The sequence below is a fragment of the Herpailurus yagouaroundi genome, unplaced genomic scaffold, assembly GCF_014898765.1.
Source record: "Herpailurus yagouaroundi ecotype Mexico unplaced genomic scaffold, PumYag 164, whole genome shotgun sequence".
NCBI lineage: Eukaryota > Metazoa > Chordata > Mammalia > Carnivora > Felidae > Herpailurus > Herpailurus yagouaroundi.
The window spans coordinates 26,141,265-26,166,797 of NW_024412405.1; the positions used below are offsets into that span (position 1 = coordinate 26,141,265).

The 25,533-nt window shown below is 34.7% G+C and overlaps 1 protein-coding gene across 2 annotated transcripts in view; it reads left to right on the top strand.

Annotated features, from left to right (window-relative positions):
• Nucleotides 1-25,533, top strand: part of SLITRK1 (SLIT and NTRK like family member 1) — a 205,981-nt gene that overhangs the window by 160,791 nt on the left and 19,657 nt on the right. The window contains exon 1 of one of the 2 annotated variants that reach the window (XR_005793997.1): nucleotides 20,007-24,135. The exons of the other annotated variant lie outside the window; for it this stretch is intronic. The gene's annotated coding sequence lies outside the window, so the exon portion shown is untranslated. Of the gene's footprint in view, nucleotides 1-20,006; nucleotides 24,136-25,533 lie in introns of those variants that run through there. 2 annotated transcript variants of the gene reach the window in all.

The following is a 25,533-nucleotide window of genomic DNA, read 5'->3' on the forward strand; positions in this document are numbered from 1 at the left end:
TCTGAAACAGGCTCCAGGCTCTGAGCTGTCAGCACAGAGCCCGACACGGGGCTCGAACTCACGGACCGAGAGATCGTGACCTGAGCCGAAGTCAGACGCTTAACCGACTGAGCCACCCAGGCACCCCTCACTGATTCTAGATTTAATCCTAGTCACATAAAAGTGATATTACATTTGCTGAATAAATAGCTGAGATTCAAAAATAGAAGGAAAAGCTGGGCATAGTCACCAGACACCCCACCCTTGTCAGAGAAATCTTGGAATTATAGGTGAAAACTGACTTAAATTCATGTAAATATTCTATGCTGCCTCTGACATTTCCACATTAGAACCCTGGGCCTTCTGTGTCCTAGCTGGGTAACTTTTAATTAACTAATGATGTTTGCAGGGTCTCACATTTCTCCTCTATAAAAAGATTGTTAGTAACAGCATCTATTGGAAAATAGTGAAAACTGAAAGATGGTTTAAGGGCCAGGTACTTTGCTGGGCGCATCATAGACTCTTGGCATTATAATAAGGCTTCTATTCACTCTCTCTTCAAATTGGATCCTCATGTTAATTTTTTCCCACCTGAATGTTTAATCAAATTTACTTAGTTTAATTCAATTTTTACTTTCTTACATATTCCAGCTGATGTAGCTAAGCCTAGTAACGTGGAAAAAAGATGAGGTAAAACCAGAGAACCACAAACATATTGGATTCTTATTCCATCAATAGTACCTTTAGGGTATGTTTCAAAAGTTCACATCTTCAAGGGTTTTCAGGGTACTGAAGAATAACATCAATTTTTAGGTAGACTACCAAAGTTGACTTTACAAAGTATACTTGTTTGAATCTGGATTCACCATTTTCTGTGACTCCTTTCCAATTATTAGCATTAATAATTTTCAAGGTTAGTATAAGCAAAGAAATTCACATTTTACTCATTGCTTTCAGGTTCAGTATCTTTATGTCATAAAGCCTGTAAGACACATAGAAAAAGAGATCAATAACCTTTCCAAAGTCATAAAATTAATGAATAAATAGAGCCATAAAAATATAGTCTTAAGCATTTCATTTCCTAACATGACTTATGTTAAGAATTGGTAAATAGTTCAATGAATCCATAAAACTTACCATCCATGAGTTTGTAATTTAGTTTTAATTCAGCAGCCCTTTCATTTTATTTTCTTTAATTCTTATTTTGCAAAGGTTTGGCCATTTGATATCTCCCTGGCATCTGTGTAGGAGACCATACTGAAGCAGAGAAACTTAAGCTAAGTAAAGGCTGTTTCGTTACATTTTTAGTATAGGGAGATTGAAGAGTTTAAGTACAATTAAAGCTGAGAATTTTCTCTAAATTGTTTTTATTCTCGTACCATTCGACCCGTTTGCATCTAATATATAGATAATAATTTCCTAATTTTGAGGTATTTACAGGCATCCACAGCAAATGTCATACATGCCCTCATACTTTCTGTTAGGAAGTAATGGCTTGAAAAAATAACCACTGAATAAACACTAGGGTGAGAAAGTTTCTTAACATACTAAACTGAATCATGCCACCTAATATTCCTAAGAATTAGTAACTTTTAACATGGGGATATATCATAATCATATTTGAGATTGAACAGTGAAGATGGTATTTTCTGCAAGGCTACAATTAAATCTCTTTTCTTTAAATTAAAGTCACTCATATATGAATATATATGAATATACATGTGAATATATATGAATATACATATGGATATATATGAATATACATATGAATATTGAGTATTTGTGTATTCTTTGCATAAGTATCTAGTAGTGCAATTGCTGGGTCATAGGGTAATTCTATTTTTAACTTTTTGAGAAACCTCCTACTGTTTTCCAGAGTGTCTGCATCAGTTTGCATTCCCACCAACAGTGCAAGATAATTCCCCTTTCTCTGCATACTCACCAACACTTGTTGTTTCCTGTGTTGTTAATTTTAGCCATTCTGACAGGTGTCATGTGATATCTCATTGTGGTTTTGATTTGTATTTCCTTGATCATGAGTGATGTTGGGCATCTTTCCATGTGTCTGTTAGTCATCTGAATGTCTTCTTTGGAAAAATGTCTGTTCATATCTTCTGCCCATTTCTTCACTGGATTATTTGGTTTCGGGGTGTTGAGTTTGATAAGTGCTTTATAGATTTTGAATACCAATCCTTTATCAGGTATGTCATTTGAAAATATCTTCTCCCATTCCCTAGGTTGTCTTTTAGTTTTGTTGATTGTTTCCTTTGCTGTGCAGAAGCTTTTTATCTTGATGAAGTCCCAATGGTTCATTTTTGCTTTTGCTTCCCTTGCCTCTGATGGGCACTTGTGATGAGTACTGGGTGTTATATGTAAGTGATGAATCATTAAATTCTATATCTGAAACCAATTTTGCCATATATGTTAACTAGAATTTAAATAAAACTTGAAATAAAAAAAATGAAAATTACATTGTGCTTAGATCTCTAATATGTTGAAATTTAAAAAAATTTTTTTCAACGTTTTTTTATTTATTTTTGGGACAGAGAGAGACAGAGCATGAATGGGGGAAGGGCAAAGAGAGAGGGAGACACAGAATCGGAAACAGGCTCCAGGCTCTGAGCCATCAGCCCAGAGCCCGACGCGGGGCTCGAACCCACGGACCGCGAGATCGTGACCTGGCTGAAGTCGGACGCCCAACCGACTGCGCCACCCAGGCGCCCCTAATATGTTGAAATTTATACAGGTTTTGATTTTTTTTCTTTCAGGTTTTGATTTTATAAAGTAAACTCCTAAAACCAAATACTTTAGCATTTGTTGGTAGATTTTTAGAAAACTACATTTTTGTAGAAGTCTTAGATTGATTTTGATTTTTGTAAATTAGTACTTTAGAGTTGTCATATCCTTTCCAACACTGACACTAGAAATCTCAAAGTCACCTTTTAACCCTCACATTAAAGAATGCACTAAATTTGGGGTGCCTGGGTGGCTCAGTTGGTTAAGTGTCCGTCTTCATCTCAGGTCATGATCTTGCCATTCATGGGTTCGAGCCCCACATCAGGCTCTGTGCTGACAGCTGAGAACCTGCAGCCTGTTTCTGATTCTGTGTCTCCCTCTCTCTCTGCCCCTACCCTGCTCACACTCTGTCTCTCTCTCAAAAATAAGTAAACATTAAAAATAATGATTTTTTAAAAGAATGCACGAAATTGTTTCATCGTACTTCCTTGTTCCCACCCACCTCCATTGCTCATTTAAGATTTCATAATCCCTTACCTAGTAGTGGTCTAATTGTTCACTCAAAATCCAATCTCTTAGTTTGTTTATATTTCTTTATATGGTATTTATTGTCCTAATACACAGTTTAGATTAAGCCATTCCTTTCACAACTGTTTAGTGAGTATTAAAAAACAAACTCCTTAATTTATATACAAGGCCTTCTGGACTATGTCGCTATACCTTTCAATGCTTCTGATTGTTATACTCAAATCTGTCTTTTTTAGTATTTATGACATGCCAAATTATCTGTAATCTTAACAGCACTGTGTTAAATAAGTCTAGTTGAAGATGAGTATTATGAGGGTCCGAAAAGATGTCCCAGACCAGACAGCTAATTATATGGCTGGATTAGGATGCTTACTTAGTTTAGCTTCTTCCAAATATCTAAAACTCATCCCTTCTTTTCCCTCCTCTCTAGTCAAAACCTGTTATTTTATGAAGTTGAACCCAAATCTCTTTACTGAGATTCTAGTTGCTTACCCAGATAAATAATTCTATCTTTTATAATCAACTGGAATTATTTATACCTGTAGTATAAAGATAATTTAGCCTCCTTTCTATTAAATTAGGTACTAGCTTCTATATTTTATTTAAGACACCTTAAATACAAAAACTGTATCTTTGTCTTCTTTATCCTTCTATGTTTGTTTCCATTCATGATCAGAAACATATTTTTTATCCTTACATAATCTGAATGGCAGGCATATTCAGTCTGTTGGCTGTAATTCAATTTATTTGTTGTTGTTGTTGTTGTTTTTGCTATTTGATAAAATAGAAATTTAACTATAACTTTCAAATACATTACTTACTGTATTTTGGATTCTTTGTAATAAAACGGATTGCCAAAGTTTGAGGCAATATTAGGACAATATCTGCTGATTCTCAGAATCCTATTGAATACTAATACTGATTACATTTTAAATCTTGGCCAAGAACATTATAAATTAGGATGATGAAGAATTGAAAGAATAAAAAATCTCTTTAGTTATTTTTTTCCTAAAGCTCTTAGCTAAGTTTTGGAAGAAAAAACATGTATCTTCACAAACAACATTTAAATGTATATGTCATTGTTTCTATATTAAAATATTTATGCTTATATATTTATAAAAATGCCTCTTCATAATATTTTTTATGAATGGTATAAATTGATTGAAATGGCAATGAAGTCATATTTATTTATGCCATCAATAAAGAAAGTTTTTTTCAAATGCACACACACATGTGTTTATGGTAAACATATTTAAGGCATTGCTCCAGTTTCTATAAACCCCTTCCAAAAAGAACAGAAAAATCCAATATTATAAGTCTCTATCATTTTCAACCTTATGTTGGTTTATAGGAAGATACAGGACTAGGTTAAGTATTTTTTACATAATGTTTGAATTTAATATATTGGACTAATTTTTACAAAATAGAAATAAAACATAAATAAATAGTACTTTGCTAACTGAGAATCCAAGTCACTTATATTTTATGACTCATCAAAATTCTAAAGACTAGGAAAATTAACTAAAAGATTTAACTTACCTATTCCTGAAGATATCTGGACTTGATTTTTCAGTAGTAATAAAAATATGTAATTGTAGAAATCACTAGATAGAATTTTCATAGAATTAAAATAATAAATAGTAATACTCGATGTGTAATTCAATAAGCTAAGTAGTTTACTTGTGAAAGTGTTTTATTTAATATCTTATTTTTTAACTCACATAGAATTACAATTCTGTAAAATTCCATTAATTTCAATGTTAATTTTTAATTTTTTTAACATTTATTTATTTTTGAGAGACAAGAGAGAGACAGAGCACAAGTGGGGGAGGAACAGTGAGAGAGGGAGACACAGAATCCCAAGCAGGCTCCAGGTTCTGAGCTGTCAGCACAGAGCCCAATGCGGGGCTGGAACTCACGAACCATGAGATCATGACCTGAGCTGAAGTTGGACACTTAACCAACTGAGCCACCCAGGCACCCCAATGTTAATATTTTAGAATTAATTATAATTTGTTGTGGGTTGCAATGATACAGCCTATCCTAATTATAAAAATCTGTTGTAAGGAAATAAATGATTTTTAAATGTACCATATATGATGATGAATATATTCACTGATTTTAAAAGGCTTTTAAATTTACCTCATATGCTGGGACAATTTTTATGAGACCAACTTTAATGGCCTTATAAAAGATGTCATTTATAGGGTATTTATGACATGCCAAATTATCTCTAATTTTTTAAACACTGTGCTAAATAGGTATAATCGAAGAGGAGTATTATGAGGTTTTGAAAAGTTGTTCCAGACCAGACAGTTAATTACATGGCTGAACTAGGATGCTTACCTAGGCTGGCTGGTTCCAAAGCTGGATGAGTAGCAGAAGCTTAAAGAATCCTTTATAGTCTAAGTGAGCGGCTGTCTCATATTCAGAAAGACTCGAAGAACTAGGATTTCCTGGACTTGTTATCAATTAAAATGTCAATGACTCAATATAATAGATTTTTAAAATATCTTCCAAATTACTTTGATGATCAGCAAGATATGAAAATCCAGATGAATATGGTAGACAAGTATAGTACAAACAGCACTGCATCAGAAGGGAAACCTATGTTTCATTTCTATCCTGCTATTTAAAACTTCTAGGAAGATCATATAATGTTTAATGAATTGCCATGTGGTGTCTACTTTTTTCTCTTCATATGCTTCCTGGTATTAATAACTTATGCTATTGATGACGGGAAGCTGCAAGTACTACCAAGAATGCTAAGAAATCACTGAACCCAACATCAGCTCTAAACCGCTACAAAGCGTATGCGACAGCTGCCTCTTTAACGAGTGCCTCAAAAACAAATAAGCCTTGTTGGTGTTCTACATTATGGATTATATCTCATGGTTGTGTCTATGTCATCATTTTCCAGCAATAATCCTAATTAATCCTCAATAATCCTTGGTTAAGTAGGCTACAGAGCCATGGCACTTTTTTTCCTCTAAAGGTCAGACGTATTTTAGTGACATTTTTCCTGTAGGGTTCAAGCATCAGCCCCTTCAGGCTGAGTCAGAAGGTGACCTAAATGACTCATGCTCTTCAGTACTTAACTATTCTTTCTGACCCTAAGCATTTTTCCTGGCTTATACTAAATACTGTAACTACCTTTCCATGAGAGTGAATTCTTTCCCAGAGGCTGACTTGATATCTTCTCTAACTAGAGCCCCAAAACAACTTCTCAACTAGTCTTGAAAGCATTTCTAAGAATGGCACAATATTATGGTGATTACAATATAGAGTAAACTATAGAATACATGTATATTTATATACATATATATAGCTCATAACTAACTTTATACTGTACTATATATATTATATATCTAGTGCATATATATATATAGTATATATACACACAAGTATTTGGTAAATATTTGAATATTTAATTTCTGGCTGTTTCATTTATCCCCCATTTATTTTGTACCAAAAATGTGTATAAATGGTTATAAATTATCAAAGGTTTATAGATAAAGATTTTAAGTCACAGAAGTTAGATAATATGCCCAAGATAAAAGAGCTAATATATGACAGGTGAGATTAGGAATCCAGGTATTTTGGGTCAGCTAGGTGGTTCAGTCAGTGAAGTGTCAGCCTCTGGATCTTGGCTCAGGTCATGACCTCACAGTTCGGTTGGTGAGATGGAGCCACCTCTGGGTCTGCACTGACAGAGCCTGCTTGGGACTCTCTCTCCCCCCACTCTTTGCCCCTCCCCTACTTGCGTGCACTCTCTCTCTCAAAATAAATAGACCGAAAAAATCTAAGCATTTTGGTTTAGAGCTAATACTCTTTATAGGGGCAATATTCATATTATCTGTCACTGCCTTTCTTCTTTCTCCATATTAAATTGATATAGCAACATCTACAAATTTCATTTCAATGTGAATGAATATGTCTAAATCTACAAACGGAGAGTCATTATTCAGGTTGCTTAAATGTATTAGCCCATAAATATATTAGCCCAAGGATATCTTTTCTTTCTTTGGATGGTTTCTTAGAAAAGTTCACATTAATAAAATGCTTACACTTTCTACTCAATTAGTCATGTATATATAATATATCCACTTTGTGTTTGGTGCTGTATTTGATGGATTGTTTGTTAAAATGGAAAAATAGAACAGAAAAATAAATTGTTTTTGGTGATCTGAGAGAACGTTTTATGTAACCGATGGGCACAATTTCCATAGGTTAAAATTAGATGTCAATAAAGTAGTAAATTATGATATGTTGTGCACTAGTACTAAATAAAATTAATTTTCAGCCAGAGGGATCAATGAGGAGATGGGACTTGAACTCAATATTTAAGGATGGTCCTTAAAATCAGTAAAATACATGGAATTTTCTAGGATATATTTCAAAAATCCTATAAATATAAAAACATTTACATGTAGAATGATGTATGTGGAACTAGATAAAATGGAATAGATCTGTTGCTAATTTCCAGAAACTGTTCTGTAATATTGAATGATTCTCATCTCATGCGTATGTTTATTCATTCAGAAATATTGTTGACTGATAGCATTTGTGCAGGGTCCTGAGCAGGGCATGTTTTCTGCTGCTGCTGAAAGATTTTACTTCCTTTTCTAATGGTAATCTAAAATTCTTTTAAGATAGAAATTATATATTAGCTATCCAACCATAATAGAGTCTGCAAATGGACAAAGTAGCCTAGATTAAAGGGAGAATCTCAAGTATAAAGAAAATTCTACCAATGTCAACATAATTTCAAAGAAATGGCTTAGGAGAAAAATAAAATAGTATATATATATCTACATATAGATATAGATATAAGTGTAGTATTTTTCATTCTCTGTATGTAAGATTTAAAATATTTTTAATGACAAGAGTACTTACATTTAGTTCTCATGAAAATTTTTCTCCTAGTAGATTCTGATTATTACTCTTAACTGTCTTACAGCTGGAGTCCAGGGACCTATGTAATTTTAGCTATAATTAAAAAATAAAACAAATTTCCAGTTTCAGTTTTCTAATTGCACATAGGTCATGCATTTAGAGTAATTGAAATTTTCACTCATCATCTAAATAAGTGACATTATAAAGACACAGTCTTACTGTTTATTGGACCAAAACTAGTTTGCTCCATATACACTGTAGAGGAAAAAAAGTAATCAAATTAGTGTAATGAAGATGCACTCTAATAGATTAAAGATTTCAGTACCAAGTAGTTGATGATCTTGAGTGATAAATATGGCTTTTGTATGACCACCAAGCTTAATCTTTAAAAAATTGTAGCGTTCTAGCCTTTACAAAAAGATCTAACCTTATATCAAATAAATATTGTCAAGATTGATTAATATAGTTGTTATTTTGACCTCAGATGTCCAAGTTGCAATCCAATTACAAAATATTTCTGTGAACATCTATAAGGACATTTCAAATTGACAGAAGGTAACACATGATTGTCACGTTTATTTATGCAAAGAACAATTAGAATAGATTTATTTTGAACATGAAGGAAATTTAGAGAAAAACAAGCATTGTTTCTCATCTGAGAAAGAATTGTTGTTTACTTGAGGTTAACCATGAAAATAACTTACTTCATAGAATACACATAATATAGTAAATACAGATATAGAGAAAAAAGTACATTATGAAAGCCATGTACAGATATATGCACTTTGCTCAAATAATTTCCACAAGAAATATTAAATGCACATTCATTGTTGTTACCATGGAACTAGGTTCTGGGGATAAATAAAGATAAAATTATTTTTGAGGAACTAACAGCATGCCATGGAAAACAGTTACATGAGCATTATAAAAATATGTACAAGTACCATAATGGAAACATATATAAGGTTTGATAAAAATGCTAAGAAGTATCTTACTCCAACTATTTTGGCATTAGTTGTGGGTACTGGAATGGGAAGGAGTTGGTAGATGGCAATTGGTAAAGCACCCTGGAGAAGTGATTCCTAAGTTGAGTATAAAATAACCATATTAGATGATATCTATGTCTGTAAGGACATCCACTCAAAACGGGTGAAATAAGTGAACATATGCAGGAAGATAAGCATTGTGTTTAGGGAAATATATAATCATTTTGGTGTTTCTACATCAATTTGAATTAGACAGTAGGGACAGATGTTGGAGAAATAAGAGGCTATACCTAAAAAAAAATGTAAACTTTATTCAAAAGGCAGTTATGTTATTCCAACTGGTCTGACACCAACTGTATGTACTACAGTTCAATTCTGATCCTAACCGCCGGGACTTGGCACAGACTCACAGATTAAGGGCAGATTCCTCTACAAAACTGCTCTCACTTCAGATGCCAGCTGCAAGTCTTGAAGGCATGATTGGGCCATCCCACTTCTGGCCAACTGGCTACACATTTAGGGGTTTCCATGATCAATCCCGTCAGGTTTAATAATTTGCTAGAATGGTTCAGAGAACCCAGGAAAGTACTGTATCATAATTACAGTTTTCTCACACAGGATACATACAGGATGTAACCTGGGAGAGAATGCAGAACTTCTGTGCCCTTTCCTCACAGAATCAAGGAGTGTCACCCTTCTGGCACATCAGTGTGTTCACCAACAAGGAAGTTCCACTGGGTTTTGGTGTGCAGAGAATAAATTGAGATTTCATTAATTGGGTATGATTGAATTCAAATACATGGGCAGATTTAATCTCCAGCCATGCTCCCTTTCCTAGAATTTGGGCTAGCTCCAAGTCCCAACACACTAATCGGGAGGTTGTTCTTCCTGGTGACCAGCCTCCTTTCTGAAGCTAAATAGGACTGACCAGGAGTAACATCATGAAGAAGTTTCAATATTTATCAACCCTTGACTAATATGGTTTCATCTATTTTCCTTTCTTCTTTCCTCACGTTATTTTGAATCAAATCCTAAGATACCGTCCCATTTTACTTATAAATATTTTGAAAGGATTTCAGTTTTAATTTGTCTTTACTCTTAGTCACAAACATTATTAAAGACTATAGCACAAAGAAATACTGAGATTGATATAAAACTATGTAATAAGAAACAAGGTCTTATTTATTTAAACAGGCCACTTCATGGCTATAACAAGTTTAGAGGAGTTATAATTTTTTTTTAATTTTTTTTTCAACATTTATTTATTTTTGGGACAGAGAGAGACAGAGCATGAACAGGGGAGGGACAGAGAGAGAGGGAGACACAGAATGGGAAACAGGCTCCAGGCTCTGAGCCATCAGCCCAGAGCCTGACGCGGGGCTCGAACTCACGGACCGTGAGATCGTGACCTGGCTGAAGTCGGGTGCTTAACGACTGCGCCACCCAGGCGCCCCATGGGGAGTTATAATTTTGAGAGTCAAAAAGCTTAGGCATTATCACCACATATTAATTCATTTTATAGTCCTCAATGAGACTATTGTATGTATTTCTGTACCTTTCATTTGAAAAAGCAGAGAAGATATTTAATATTTAATTTACAATATATTTTACCAGCTCAGCATATAGTGCGAATATAGAGTACATCAAAGTAGTAAATGGGGCCTGGGTAAACCCTGAAAAAAACAGTACTTCAGATGTCTGCTAATTTTTAGAAAAGCGAAAAAAGCAATTTTCTGTTCAGGAGTGAAATAAATTCAATGCCCTGCAAAATATAAAGAGCTGTAAAAATGTATACCATTCTGATAAGTTAGTAAATAAAAGTTTGATGTGAAGTAATACAAATGAAGCCTTCAAGAGGTGATAATTTAGAACCAAATAAATTATGAAACAGAACTGCAAATTGATCATGAAAAAAATTAATCTATTTTTGTTAATCTGTTGGTTTGTGGGTTTTTTCTTCTGTAATTAGCATAAACTAAATTTAATAAAATCTGTTAAATGGGGAAGTGTTCTACTCCAAAATAAAACGCTTTGTTAAAATGACTAAATCCTGAAATCGCTAGACAAATTCTTAAAAAAAAAAAAAAAAAAAAAAGAGGATTCCTAGAAAGGAGATTAAGAAACCCTGCTCAATTTGTAGGTATTTGTAGGAGTCACATCAACTAGAGATGGGCCTCTAAGAATGGTATGCACCAGATTATTTATGACAGGGATTTGTTTATGGAATTGGGGAAAGGGTTACACCATTTAGCTACAGTTGTTGCTTTGTGTCTGGTGGTGGCTCTGAAATAACAAGGGCATGCAGTATAGACAGAATATAAGGTGTTGGAGAGAGCAAAGGCAAACTGGAACTTGTACAAATGAATGGAGAACCCAGGAGGATGAACTGGAAGCCAGGTAGCTTCTCAACACCTTGAATTGTCCAACTTGAGTGATAGGGATGATTTGCAGAAGAGGCTGGTGCTATTTGTCAAGGGCATAAACAAAAATCTGGCTCAGGAGCCAGTGGATCTGGAGGAGGAGATCTAGCAGATGGCAGAGGAGGTGGAAGCCCAGTTACTGTTTCAAGCCAACAAGGTGAGTCAGCAAGTTTCAGACACTGTGCATGAGCTATAATTGTATCCGATCCTACACTGACACCCTGAGCTTCAATCTAGCTGTTGTTCACTTCCACCTTCTAAATCTTACACATCATGTTTTCCTTATGGCCAAGCTTAGCCCAAGAACACAGAGGGAAAGAAATTCTGGGAAATCTTGTTTCAGCTCAGCTAAATTGACACAATAGAAAACTATCAAGATTCTCTTGCTCTCTCGGACTCTACATGTATCTTCATTAACCACAGATAAGTTCTAAAGTCCTACTTCTTCCTAACATGATGCACACAGTAACCATCTTCCTAAACAAATTTAAAAAGTCCTTATATTTGTCTTTAGCTGATGATGCTCAGTCCTTTTCAGGATGAATCACACTTTCTCTTTGATGTTCTGTAACCTAAATATTGAGATAGAAGGTTAGCTACTATTAACATATCTAACACTTGTTGATTTTGTGGAAAAATGTTTAAACTATATTCCTTACTGAAATAAGTTAACTATTCCTTAACTACTGAAGACCTCATTTCAGCAGATTAGTTACGAGTTCATAATTGGTGTTTGTCACTACCTCTTCCCACTCCCAGTCTGTATTGCCTTTACCTTCAGCAATCACCTCAGATGCTTGTAGATTCTTGCTTGGTTGAATGAGCAAAACCTTTATCCCTAAAGTGGCTGGGTCATTACACATTCTGACTCTACTGGGTTGATGGATTTTCCATGGGCTCTAACTACAGGACATTGGAGTGCCCAATGATCCCCAGAAAACTAAGCGTTCTCCTACTTATGCCATATTTTCTAATAGCATCACAATTTCTCTTTTTAAAATTTTTATTTTTAGAAAGAGAGAGAGAGCATGAGTGCTGCAGAGGGGCAGAGGGAGAAAGAGAGAGAGAGAGAGAGAGAGAGAGAGAGAGAGAGAGAGAGAGAGAGAGAGACTCTTAAGCAAGCTCCATGCTCAGTGCAGAGCTTGACACGGGGCTCTATCCCATGACATTGGGATCATGACCTGAGCTGAAATCAAGAGTCAACAACTGAGCCACCCAGGTGCCCGCACAATTTCTCTTTTATACTAAAGATCACTCCAGACATATAGCAACCTCTTCCTAGTCTATGTATTTACTGGTGTTGAGTAGCTAGAACAACAGGTCTTAGGGTAGAAACTCAGTTTGTAATTATTTCAAATCATTGCAATGTCTCCCGGTGGAAGCAGGATTTTATTTAATGATACTGAATCTGTGATATAAAAATACATGTCCTTATATATAAAAGTAATTTTTTCTCTTTTTGTTACAGTTGCCTGGTCAGCGTATAATCATAGAATGAGTTAAAAAGTTTTTCATTAACCCCTCCCTTTAACCTACTTTGGCAATTTGAAATTCCTTTTCAATTTTTTTAATCTTTTCACATTTTCTGCTACAGTTTGATAATGAAACTCTCCTTTAAATAATTAAGCTACTGGCTAATCAATGCAGTCCTTCTTACAGTACCTGCCTGCTCTCTAAGATTTTGATATTACTCTGCGGTCACGCTGGGAAAAGTCCTCTTTTTGGATGCTAATTCTTCCAGTTTTTAGGTTCAAAATTTTCATTGCCACATTTCACCATGAATCTAATTATATGTGCCTTATTTTATAAAAATCTAAATTTATTCTTGTAGAAATATAGTTCTCTACCACTTATATATACAGAATTCAATTATCACTGTTTTATACGTGTTGCATTCTATTTCTTTCCTTGCTTTAAATGTGATTCGTCTTTTGAATGTGAAATGTATAAAAATGTCCAGAGAATAGTGTAACACACATGTATCTCAAACAAGAACAACAAAATAGTATATGTGCTTTTCATAAATTATGAGTTAAGGAAATACACTTGTAAAGTTAACACTTCAGTTTGATTCCCTTGCTTCACACCTGCTATGGATTGTTGTACAACCTCAAATTTACACTGAAATCCTATGCCCCTTGCAATGGTATTAGGAGATGAGGCCTTTGGGAGGTAATTAAGTCATAAGTGTGGAGCCTTCATGAATGACATTAATGCCTTTACTAAAAGAGGCCCTAGAGAGCTCCTTTGCCCCTTCTATCAAATGAGGACAGAAGTCTGGGACCCTGCTGGGGGCCCTCACCTGAACATGCTGGCCCTCTGAACTCCTACTGTCAGCTCTCAGAATGGTGAGCAATCTGGTTTTTTATAAGCCACGTAGTCTGTGCTATTGTGTTACAGCAGCATGAAGAGACTAAAACACCACTTGTAGAATCAAACGTGTGAAGTCATTCAAAATACTTTAAGTTGGCATATTAACATTTTTTTTAAATCATTCTTTCTATTTATTTAATAAATATTTCCCTGGTGCCTAATATGTGGCTGACAATGGTCTAGACATTGGGAATCCAACAAAGTATAAAACATAGTTTTTGCCATGTTGGCAATTATATACACGTTGCCTCTCACCTTGGTATGTTCACGTGTCAAATGATCTTGTACTCCACTCTTCTTCAGACGTTCAATTACAGGTTTATTCTCTAGATCTTTTCATGATCAGTAACAGCCACCTCCTCCTTAAACTAATCTCAGTTGCAAGAATGCCAGTATCTGATTAACACCTTCTATTTTCCAGCTCACTAACTGTACTACTGCAATTACAACAATCCTTCTAGCCCACCATAATCTACAATCAATTAATACTTCCATCTATTTACCGTCTCATAATACTCATATCTTCTTTTTCCCCATAACCTGATTCAATTCTATGGTCAATCATTGTAATCATTCTCTTGCAGACATCCTCATTCCTTTCAATGCTCTTATTTTTTTTACTCTCCGTTGCCAAAGCTGCTTCCCTGGCCTGGAACTATAACACTCAACTTGCCTAATTTGCCTAAAAGAAAACCGATCTTGCTGAATCTTCCCGTGTAAATCCACGATCAACGATTTCAGTTGAACACTCAGTGCTACTCCACCATCACACTTTATTTCTCCAATCCATCCCTTCTCGCAGTCTGAAAGATGACTACTTTGCATTTTTTCTGACTTCAAGTATTTAACATTTCCTGCCTATACGTACACTCAACTAATATCCCTGCTTTATATTTCCCCCAACAGAATTGAAGAATACAGAAGAGAATATCCATAAGCTCTAGTAATTATATACCCCCTAACTGTGTCCATGTGCTGTATCTTATGTTCTCTCAAATTACCATTAATGAGCTGCCAGACTCCTTTCTAGATTTAACACTTGTACTTACACATCCAATTCCATATCGTCAGTGCTGCTTCAAGCAATTGCTCCAGTATTTCTTATTTCTCCCTTCCTCTCTTGTAAGCATTTTTTTCTCTTGCTACTAAATCTATAGTTACAGTATAAAACCATGTTCCTATTATCCTCATATTGAACAAAAGATAGGATTTCCCTCAATTTCATTTCTTCATTAATTTTTCCCTGCTTCTCCCCCTTCCATTTCAGCAAAACTTCTTCACTTCATATATTCACCCTCTGACTTAACTTCCCTTCTTCCCTTTCTCAAACTCCTGTCAGGCTTTTGCCACTATCATTACATCATATCTTTAGCCAAGGTGCCAAGACCATAAGTGATTTCTCAGTTGCTAAACCTAAGTGTCATTTCTTCATTCTCCTCCTGAGCCACAGCACCATCTGAAATAATTGCTGACTCACTCTCTCTGGGGAAGCCCTTTCTTCCCTTTTCCTCCAAGTATCTTGCATGGTTTGGAGCCTACTTCCCTGACCACTGCTTCTGAATTTCCTTTCTTTCTCATCTCTGCATATATATCTTGGAGTACTCCAAGTGTTTATTCCTGATGTATTTTATTTTTGGCTTACCTGCACTCACTCAGAAATTTCATTAAATCTCGTGCTCTATTTCCATACTCTGAAGAATTACAAATGTGTATCTTCAGTCAGAATCTCTCTCCCAAAATTGACTCAATTATTTAAAGGCCTATTGATAGCATCATTTGAATGTCTAATAGATATTTCAACAGTAAAATACCAAAAATTGAGCCCTTAATATGCTGTCTCCCCACCTCCCCAAATTCTTCCCTGTTATATTAGTTTTCACGAATTCCTTATTTCTAGTTGTTCACACCAAATCCCTTAGAGTTCTCCTCCTAAACTGTCTCCCCATCACATTATTCAAGTCTATGTAGTAATCTTCTTTGCTTTACCTTCAAAATTAACCAGAATGCAAACATTTATTAATACTTCTGATATTATTAACATTTTGGTCCAAGCCACCAAAATAGGTTGAAGGCTTGGACTTCCTCACTACTTTCTCTGCCCCTGCCTTTGTTCTTATTATAGTACATTCCCTTCAAGTTTTGCTTTGTTTTTAATTAAAGTAAGTACATTTTTTTGAGACAGAGAACGAAAGTGCAAGTGGGAGAGGGGCGGAAAGAGAGGAAGAGAGAGAATCTTAAGCAGTGGAGCCTAGTGTGGGGCTCAATCTTGTGAGATCATGACCTGAGCTGAAATCAAGAGTCAGAGGCTCAACCGACTAAGCCACCCAGGTGCCCCTGGTCAATTCCCTTTAAAATAATGGTCAGATCACATTACCTTAGCTCAAAATCCTTTGGTGGCTTGTTATCTTGCTTATAGTAAATTCAAAGCCTTTACAAGATTGACGAAGTGCTATGTAATTTTTAGCTCCGTAGGTACATTATGCGTGTTTGTGCATGTACACTAGAACCCCCATCTGTGCCTTGTCACTCCCTCTTCTAACAGCACAAGACTGCAAGTTTTTTCCGAAGACTGACCTGAGCAACTGCTGTCATTGTGCCCTCAGAGCTGAGCGTCCATGGAATTTATATTCCTTCAAGCAGCCTTGGGCTTGAGGACTAACTTGTGCTGGTGTGAGAAACCCCAGCCGTGTTGATTGCAGCTGAGATCAGATCGGGGGGCTAATTTGTACTCCAGAATTCCCCTGCAAGATCACAGTCTTGCTTTGCTCCTTCACCTTCCGTTTTTTACTGCACCCTTCTTTTATCAGGTTCTTTCTGGAGAACATTTCCACAATAAATCGTTTGTATGTATGTATACTCTCAGGGTTTGCTTCTGGAGACCCAAGCCCAAGACAAGTCTCTATTCCAGTTTTCTTTTGGGCCACATCTCCTACTACTGGACCCCTTATTTGCTCAGCTCTAGCTTTGTATCTTCCCCCTTTTACTTTTCCCCATGACAGCAGGCATGTCCCCTTCTCAGGTCCTTTGCATTTATTCTCAATGTCCTCTTACTCCTAGTACCTGTAAAGCTCAGTGTTTCACCCCTTACTTGTCCTTGTTCAGATTATACCTTCCTACCGAGTCCTCACTTCCAGTACACAATATATCCTATCTTCCCATCTTTCTTTTCTCCATTGCATTTATCAGCTTAAAGTACAATGTATTTAATGGATAACACTTATTTACTGTCTCCTCCCATCACAATGTAAACATCCTGAAGGCAGGAAGTTTCTCTGTATCTACAGATCCTTGAAGAGTCCTTGGCCCACTAATGTGTCAAAACAACTAATTTGGGATGAATTGAATAAATACACATTCAATAATAATATGTAAACATTGTGTTAATTTGTACAGAAAATATATCATACTATATATCATTGTGAAGCATTTTTTTTGTCATTCACATTGTTTTTGAAATCAATCCATAGTGATATATATACATAAGCATCATTCATTTTTAATTGTTTCATGATATTTATCATTTAGAAGTAGTTTTAAGAGGAAACATGTATTTTAGTCAACATTTATATACAATTTTTCAAAATATTTACTTGTAGAAGAGAAAGTCTGTACAGTTAAATTTTCTAGCAATGAAAAAGTTAATATAAACACCAATTCAATATGAAAATATTGTCTCAATCACTAAGCATTTCTGTCATGGTTTTATTTTTTAACTTCTTAGACTTCTAAGTTAAATTGAAATTTTTGGGTACAAATGTCATATTGTTGTATCTTATAAATATAGATCATCTTAACCTTTAAAAAGAACAATTAAATTGCAGAACACTTCCTGCATAGATAGATGAATGATAAAATAGCATAGAATAGTAGTTCATTCTTTAAAATCTAGGCAAGAAAGACTAATTTCAAGGTCCAGCATTTCAACTTCATCTTTAGTTTTGAAATAATTGCTAAAATACTTTCTTAGATGAAGAAATTCAATTGAAATGAATGACAAAGATCTGTACTAAAATCAATGTCTCTAATGTTAGGAATATATTTATGAAATGTAACTCATGAGAGATTTTTCTTGAAAACTCAGAAATAAATACGAGATTACATATTTTTGTAATATCTTAGGATAGTGGGTTTAAAATGAACATATAAAATATTCTGAAATAAACTGATTTTAAATACTTCAGAACAAAATGCCATTTGTGAAACAAGGTCAGTATTAATTATCAACTTGACCTTCCAACATAGAAATGTGATTTGGAAAATCATCAATCTATAGAAAAGTCTTCCTTTTTTCTTTTCTTTTTCTTTTTTTTTTTTTTTAATTTCTTTTTCGACGTTTATTTATTTTTCAGATAGAGAGAGACAGAGCATGAACGGGGGAGGGGCAGAGAGAGAGGGAGACACAGAATGGGAAACAGGCTCCAGGCTCTGAGCCATCAGCCCAGAGCCTGACGCGGGGCTTGAACTCACGGACCGCGAGATCGTGACCTGGCTGAAGTCGGACGCTTAACCGACTGCGCCACCCAGGCGCCCCTCTTTTTCTTTTTTAATACCACACTGAAATAAAATGTTTCTCATTGCCCCTAGTTGTTTTTTGTGATCAGAGACCAGTTTTATCAGTGTATTTGAGTGGAAGGAGCTGTACTGTGCAAATTAGGAGACCTGGATTCTGATCCTCCTCTAACTAATATTTCAAAGAGGACTAAAATCTGGAGATTTATTCAGATACAAATAGTGTTCCTATATTGGAAACACACACAGTTTTTAGAACTGTATAAATAAAATATACTAAATTATTATATTATATTTAATATGACATATTAAATATATTAATTATATTAAATATATTAAATATATTATAAATAAAATATACTATTTTCACCAGAATATAAGCTATAACAATATAAAGCAGTTTCCCAGTGTTCATTATACATTTTTAGTATGAAAAATCAGATGGTGAAGTAACACATCATGTTATCTACTGGAGAAACATCACCATTACTAAGGATGAAGTTGTAAGATAGCTTCTAATAATGAAGCTCTTACACATTAAATTTCCAAGTGTTTTCAATTACAACCTATCATTGTGCTGAACACACATTTGTGAGACAATGCAGACACCATTCCTATCTTATTGAAGTAATTCATACAGTTTCATTGTTATTCCCAAAGTGTGGCTGGTTAACTGTGGCCACACATTATCTGTCACTGAGAGGTTGGATGTATAAAGTGGTGGGCTGGAACCAGCTTGTAACAACTCACAAGGATAGGTTTTCCTCATTTCTTTCCAATTCTGTGTTTAGTGACATAACATTGATAACTCTAATTACACCAGAGAAATTGGTAAGTACTATAAACACAATTGTTTTGTTTTGGGTTTTGTTGTTGTTGTTGAGAGACAGTTTACTAGCACACCACTGACTGTTCTCTCTCTCTGAATCAATTTTGGCTCTGAGATGACTTCGACCAATAGATTTTGGCAGAAATGATCTGTACCAGTTTCCTGGCCTAATTCTTCAGAAACTGTCCTCCCCTTTCTGCCTCTTAGAATATTTGCTCTTGGAAAATGCCCAAGCAATCAGTGAACAGGCCCACATAGACAAAAACTGAGGGTCCCAGTTGATGGCTAGGGTTAGCTTGTCAGCCACCTTCAGCTGGATCCTTAAGCAGTGGTCAGTCCATCCCAGGTGACAATATATAAAACAGAGATGAGCTTCCCCCACCAAGCCCAGCCTGAATTGCAGATTTGTGAGCAAGGCAAATTATTGTTTTGGTTTTCAGCCACTACAGTTTTGGGTGGTTTGTAATGGTACATTAGATAACTGGAATGCAGAGACACAGCTTGAGTGTAGACAAATTAGGACTGGGCCCCACCTTATGGAAAGTTCTTCATGCTTCTATTTCCTTCCCATTCCCCCATAACAGTACTGGAAAAATAAAGAATATATACCCTATTCTGAAGAATGCAGAGAAAACCCAAAACTAGTGGTTAAACTACTGGTTTTCTAACGGTGTTTGACAGACACTTTCAAAGTCACTATTGTGGAATCATTGCAGGCATTCTGAGTCAATGTTTCATGAGTAGTATATGCCTTCTCTTTTCCTGATTGTAAATTTCCATGTAATAAGAATAGCATTTGAAAGTCAAGTCATTTATCTTTGTTATGTGTCTAAAATTAGCATCTATTTTGTTTATTTGCTGACTGCCAGAAATATGATGAATAATAATATTGGAAGAATTGGCAGGAAGCTGAGCATGCATATGAATCACTAAGTCAAATTATAGTAACATTAAAAAATTAACTGTAGGGTAATGTAGGTTATCTTTCTTATTGGTATATCTGAAAACAATTTTGTAGATGTTTAAAACAAAGCAATCAAGAGAGAATCATACGGGTAACAAGTTAAAGTGTTAGTAATTGTAGATATGTCCACAATAGCATTAAAATATTTAATAACCTGCCATTAGTGAGTAAAACATAAAAGTACAAATCAAAACATTACACCTACTTTCAAATATCACAGACTCAAGTCTCGATTATCTGTCACCATGAATATTGTTGGGGCATTCTAAATGGTTCTGTTTTTACCCTCCTTCTCTAGACCTATTACTCCAAAAAACACCTCTAAAATAAGTATATTCTTGCACAGAACCTACCTTTTCATTCTAAGGAATAAACTCTAAATCCCTGTATTCTATACAGTTTCTCTTTTCAAATCTCAAAACTTCATTCTTTTCTTAACAAACTAGGTTACTCTCTTCCCTAATATTTCCCACACGTTCTCATCCCTACTTTTGACCATATTGATGCCACTATTTGAAAGTCCTTTCCCTCCATCTATATATATTGAAGGTAAAGTCAAATATTAAGAACCAGTTCAAAAAGGATGCATGAAATATTCCCAACCACCCAACTCCAAAAGTAGTAGCTCATGCTCCTGTATTCACACTTCTCTATTACAGTACTTCACTTATGTTAATATTTTATTTATTTCTATAAAAGCACATTTGTACTGCTAATAGTTCTCCAGTGTCTAATATTATTTTTTTCATTACTAGTATTGTCTTTTAGTTTAATTTAGTAAATGGGTGCACAGAGTCACTTCCTTTCCCTTTTGTAGCTATAGGTAGTTTTGTAACAACGTCCTTGCCAACTGTTTTAAGGAGAAGTCTTTCACTTAAAAAATTATGCTTGGTTCTCCTTTAAATTTTTTCTCCTTCCCATGAGACAGGACTTGGACTTAGCACTGGTCAACCAAGTTTGACGATGCAGATAATAGCACTAGTTGAGGGAGATGAGGCACAGAGGTGAGAGCCATACGCCCTGGATGATCTAGTAGTTCAAAACTGCCAGCCTACACTGGCCTACCCACCTACCTCATTGTTATGAAAAACATATATGATTCTATAGCCACCTAGACTATATATCCTAACATACTAATGCACTAATCTCTAACTTTCTGAGTGTAGAAATATCACAGATACTTTTTTCTTTCTCCTATACCTAGCACAAGGACTTGCAGACATTATGTGTTCAAAATGTCTTTGTTACATTGCATTGCACTAAAAACTAATTCTATTTGTAGGAAAAAAAATCCGTGTAAACTTTTGTTCATTAGATTGGCCTTATCAGCATTAGGTCATCTTATAGTCCTCTATTAAGATAATTAGATCATTACTTTTACTAAAACATTAAGATATTCATTGTTTATAATACAAGTCAGTATGTTTCAGAATTAGAGTCTATGTGGAAAGGAAATGGTGGCTGAGAGGATAAAAAGAGCAGAGAAGAAAGACTTCATAAAGTATCTGTGCTTCATTTATAGTAATGCTATGTGTATAAGGGAACCTCTTAAAAATGATCCACAAAGCAAATGGTATTTCAATAGTAAATATCACAAAGACCAAAGGAAATTTAAATCTAATTCAGAATTATTCAATAAAGGTCAGTGAGAAGTAGGTGGGGAAAAAAAGAACATCAGATGATAGGAATTTTCAATAATGTCCTCATCAGAAAGGTCAATCAAAATTATTTCCCTACTGTTTTCAAAGGAGGTAAAACTTTTCAATTAAGAGTTGTTGAGTAGTATTAAAGAGAGAAGACTTTGCCCTCAGCAATTTTTTTAAGTGAAAAAACACAAATCATTTTATCTTAATTCATCACTGTATACAAGAACCAGGACTTAAAAAAATAATAATAATAACAAGGCTAAGATTTTGCTATAAGCCTCCAGGCATAGGTAATATTTCTCTACTCACATGGCTTCTGTCATCTTGTAAGCAGAAAAGTAGGAGTCCTACTAAAGCCTGCCTCTGTGCAGTTTGATTATTAAACATAATTCTGAGTCACAGAGTTCTCACAGCTTCTGTAAAAGCTACAGGAAAAGATGCAATCCAAACAAAATGTTCCATATAAATTCAGGCAGACCATGAACATAATGGACCTATGTGAATAAACCCTCGAATCACAAAATTTCACCATGAACATAGAGAGTTGATGGCTTCACTGTTTCTAGTTGAAGGATTCCACAAAGTATCTGATTTCTGGTATATTTAGGGAATTGGCCTCATGGTATGTTATAGGAGCCACAAATGCCCCATGGTGGGGGGAGGGGAGGGGAAGTCCCATGCATAATAGAGAGTGTTTACAGGCTGATATGGCTAGAATTTGGATGGTTTGGACATTTCCGAGTGACCTCAAAAGAGAGTTGCTGGGGATCACTGTGTTAATGAACAGATAAAGTGCTCATCCAGACACAGTGGAATCAGAACGCAAGGAACTTTTATGAGGAAAATATCTCAGTGGTGGACAGAATGACAATAGTATATATTACAGCACAATTACATTTAGAAGGAAGTAGAACCAATTTCCTCACATTTGTGTAGAACATAACATGGAGCTTTAAATGTGGCAGGAAACAAATAAAAATCTTAGCATACACAAGATCTTTAAGATGAGCAGTTAGAGAAATCACTCCTTGGCCACATAACAAAAGCAGTGGTGTCATTTGGATATCAGAAGTCTCAATAATAAATTACCATAGGGACCAGATTAGGGAACATGGAATTTGCTAAATTGCTATGTTGGCTCATTTGCAATATCCAATGGGACCTTCTAAATATCACATAAAGATATGTGGGAAAAGAGCACAAGGTCTTAATTACAAGTAATCTATGAAATTAAAATGTGAGATTATTTTGCCATTAAAAATGCTAAAGCAATCTTGTTAAACATATGAAGCGTGGACATTCTAACACACTGTTGAAATGAATATAAATTTATCTTATATAAAATAATTGACTACTTTTATAAAAACCCAAAAAATATTCTTTCAGTAATTCCAGCGAAGGGAATTTATTCTAATGAAATATTCACAGAACAAATGAAGATTTACAAATATGTTTACAAAAATATTAATAAAACATTTCAAAGTAAATAACCTATATAAGGAAATTTGTTAATAAGGATGGCATAGTTACATATGGAATATACACAACTATTTTGAATTATATTTGATTTTGCCTGGTATCTATTAATGTGGAAAATACATAATATTAAACAGGAAGAGTAAATTACTTGAAACAAAGAGCAATAATGATCTTACTTTCTGAGGAAAAAGAGAATCAAGTTTCTTAATTCTTACTTTGAGAAGATCAGTGTTGTTGGAATATCTAACATTGATATTTGAGTTCAGAGAAAAGACATTGGCAGGTTAGTATAACAAGGTTCTCTTGAGTTAAGAGATCATCATCATGGAATGCATTAGTACCTGGGCCTTGATTGCCATGGAAGATATCTGGGTTTTGCCAAATCAAGTCTTGGGCCAGAATTAATCTCAAATAAGGTAACTTAACGATGTGGACATGCACTTGGGAGAGGTGTGTGTGTGTGTGTGTATGTGTGTGATCAAATGGTATTTCACTGGGAATCAAGAATTATGTTGGTATATATTATGGTATATGTATTATGGTTTAAAATAACCCTGGAGAGAGAAATTTTTTTCATCCAAGAAACAAATATTGAAACTCTAGCAGCAATGTCCATTGTTACATGAACACATAAGGGAGAACACCATATAGAAATTGCGTGTTTGCAGGAATAATATTGCATACTAGTAAAAGCAGCAATGGAAGCAGAGAATTGATTCTGATTGCTAGAAGATCATACCTTCAAGTTTTACCCATTGGACCAAATGAAGCCACTGACTTCTTGGACTCAGTAAGTACCAGGTTTTTGTTTTTTCATTTTTTTAACTTGTCAATGGAGTGGACACTGTACCAAGAAGAAAAGAATATTTTCCACAATAGGCAAAATGGGAAAATAGAAATGTGATATTGTGACTTTATATTTTTAGACAGCCTATAAAAACATGCTTGTATACTTACTATCAAGTGACATGATAATATTTGCATTATAGTACTTGGTGTTGACTCTCTGGAGAATGGGTATTGTGGGATAGGCTATTTCTATAATAATTATACCTAATTACAGACAGAAAAGGCTTGACCTTGAGAAGCTGAAATAGAAATGAAAATTAAGCAACTTAGGAATACAGACTATTCATTAAATATAAGTGAAAGATAATTAAAAATATCAATAGTTTCTTAGGATTGGAAAATAGATGGATAATAGTACAAACTTAGAAAATACAGAATTATTTACATATAGACAGAACTTACTCAATTTTGGAGTTTGTTCATACCTGTACGATCTCTAGATGGAGAGGTGAGGAAAAGCAAACATGATTATATACATAAATCTTAACTTCAAGTTCTGATATTAAAATAATAGGTTTGGGAATCAACACATACAAGGTCATTGATGCCACAAGAATAAGCAAGTTGGTGGAAGGAAATAATAAGAAAGTTTGTGAAGTGAGAAGAGCAACAGGTCTAGGAAACTCTGTAAAACACAAATATATAGAATGTACCAAAGATATAAATATGCTCATAAGAAGATAGTAAAAATAAGAAAGAGGAAACATAGAAATAAATGGAATAGTGTTTCAATAATATCAAATGAAGTAACATTCATTAGATATGGGAATTAGGAACTCCTTGGTGACCTTCCAAATAATAGCAGTTTTAGCTAAGTGCTGAGAACAGAAGCCAGACTGCAGTGGGTTGAATAGTGAATGGGAGGTGCAGAAGTAGACAAAGAGAGTCAAGGTTATTCCTTTGAGAATTCTGGAGTAGAAATGGAAGACAGCAACTTTGAAGTAACTGAAAGAAAGAAAGGTCTGTGCTAGCATATCAAAGTCATTTTTATCTTCTCCTTTAAGTACATTTAATAGTCTGGATGTTGGTAAAAGTTGAAACATGGTAAGGATTATTCTTTGTGTTTGAAAAAAAATCAAGGCCCCTTTGATAACACTCTTTTAATCCTGTGATTCTTACTTACAGTTATAAATGCAGTTAAAATTACATTCAATCTCATCAGAAATATAGCATCTTAAAAGATTTTTTAGGATGAATGGGAATCAACTGAATTTCTCAGTGTCCCTACAATTCTTTTCATATCTGGTTTCTTAGTACCCACAAATGATATTAACAATATTTGACCTCAGAGCAGCATTCACATCAACATCAGAAATAAGCACTAACTGGAAAGACCTGG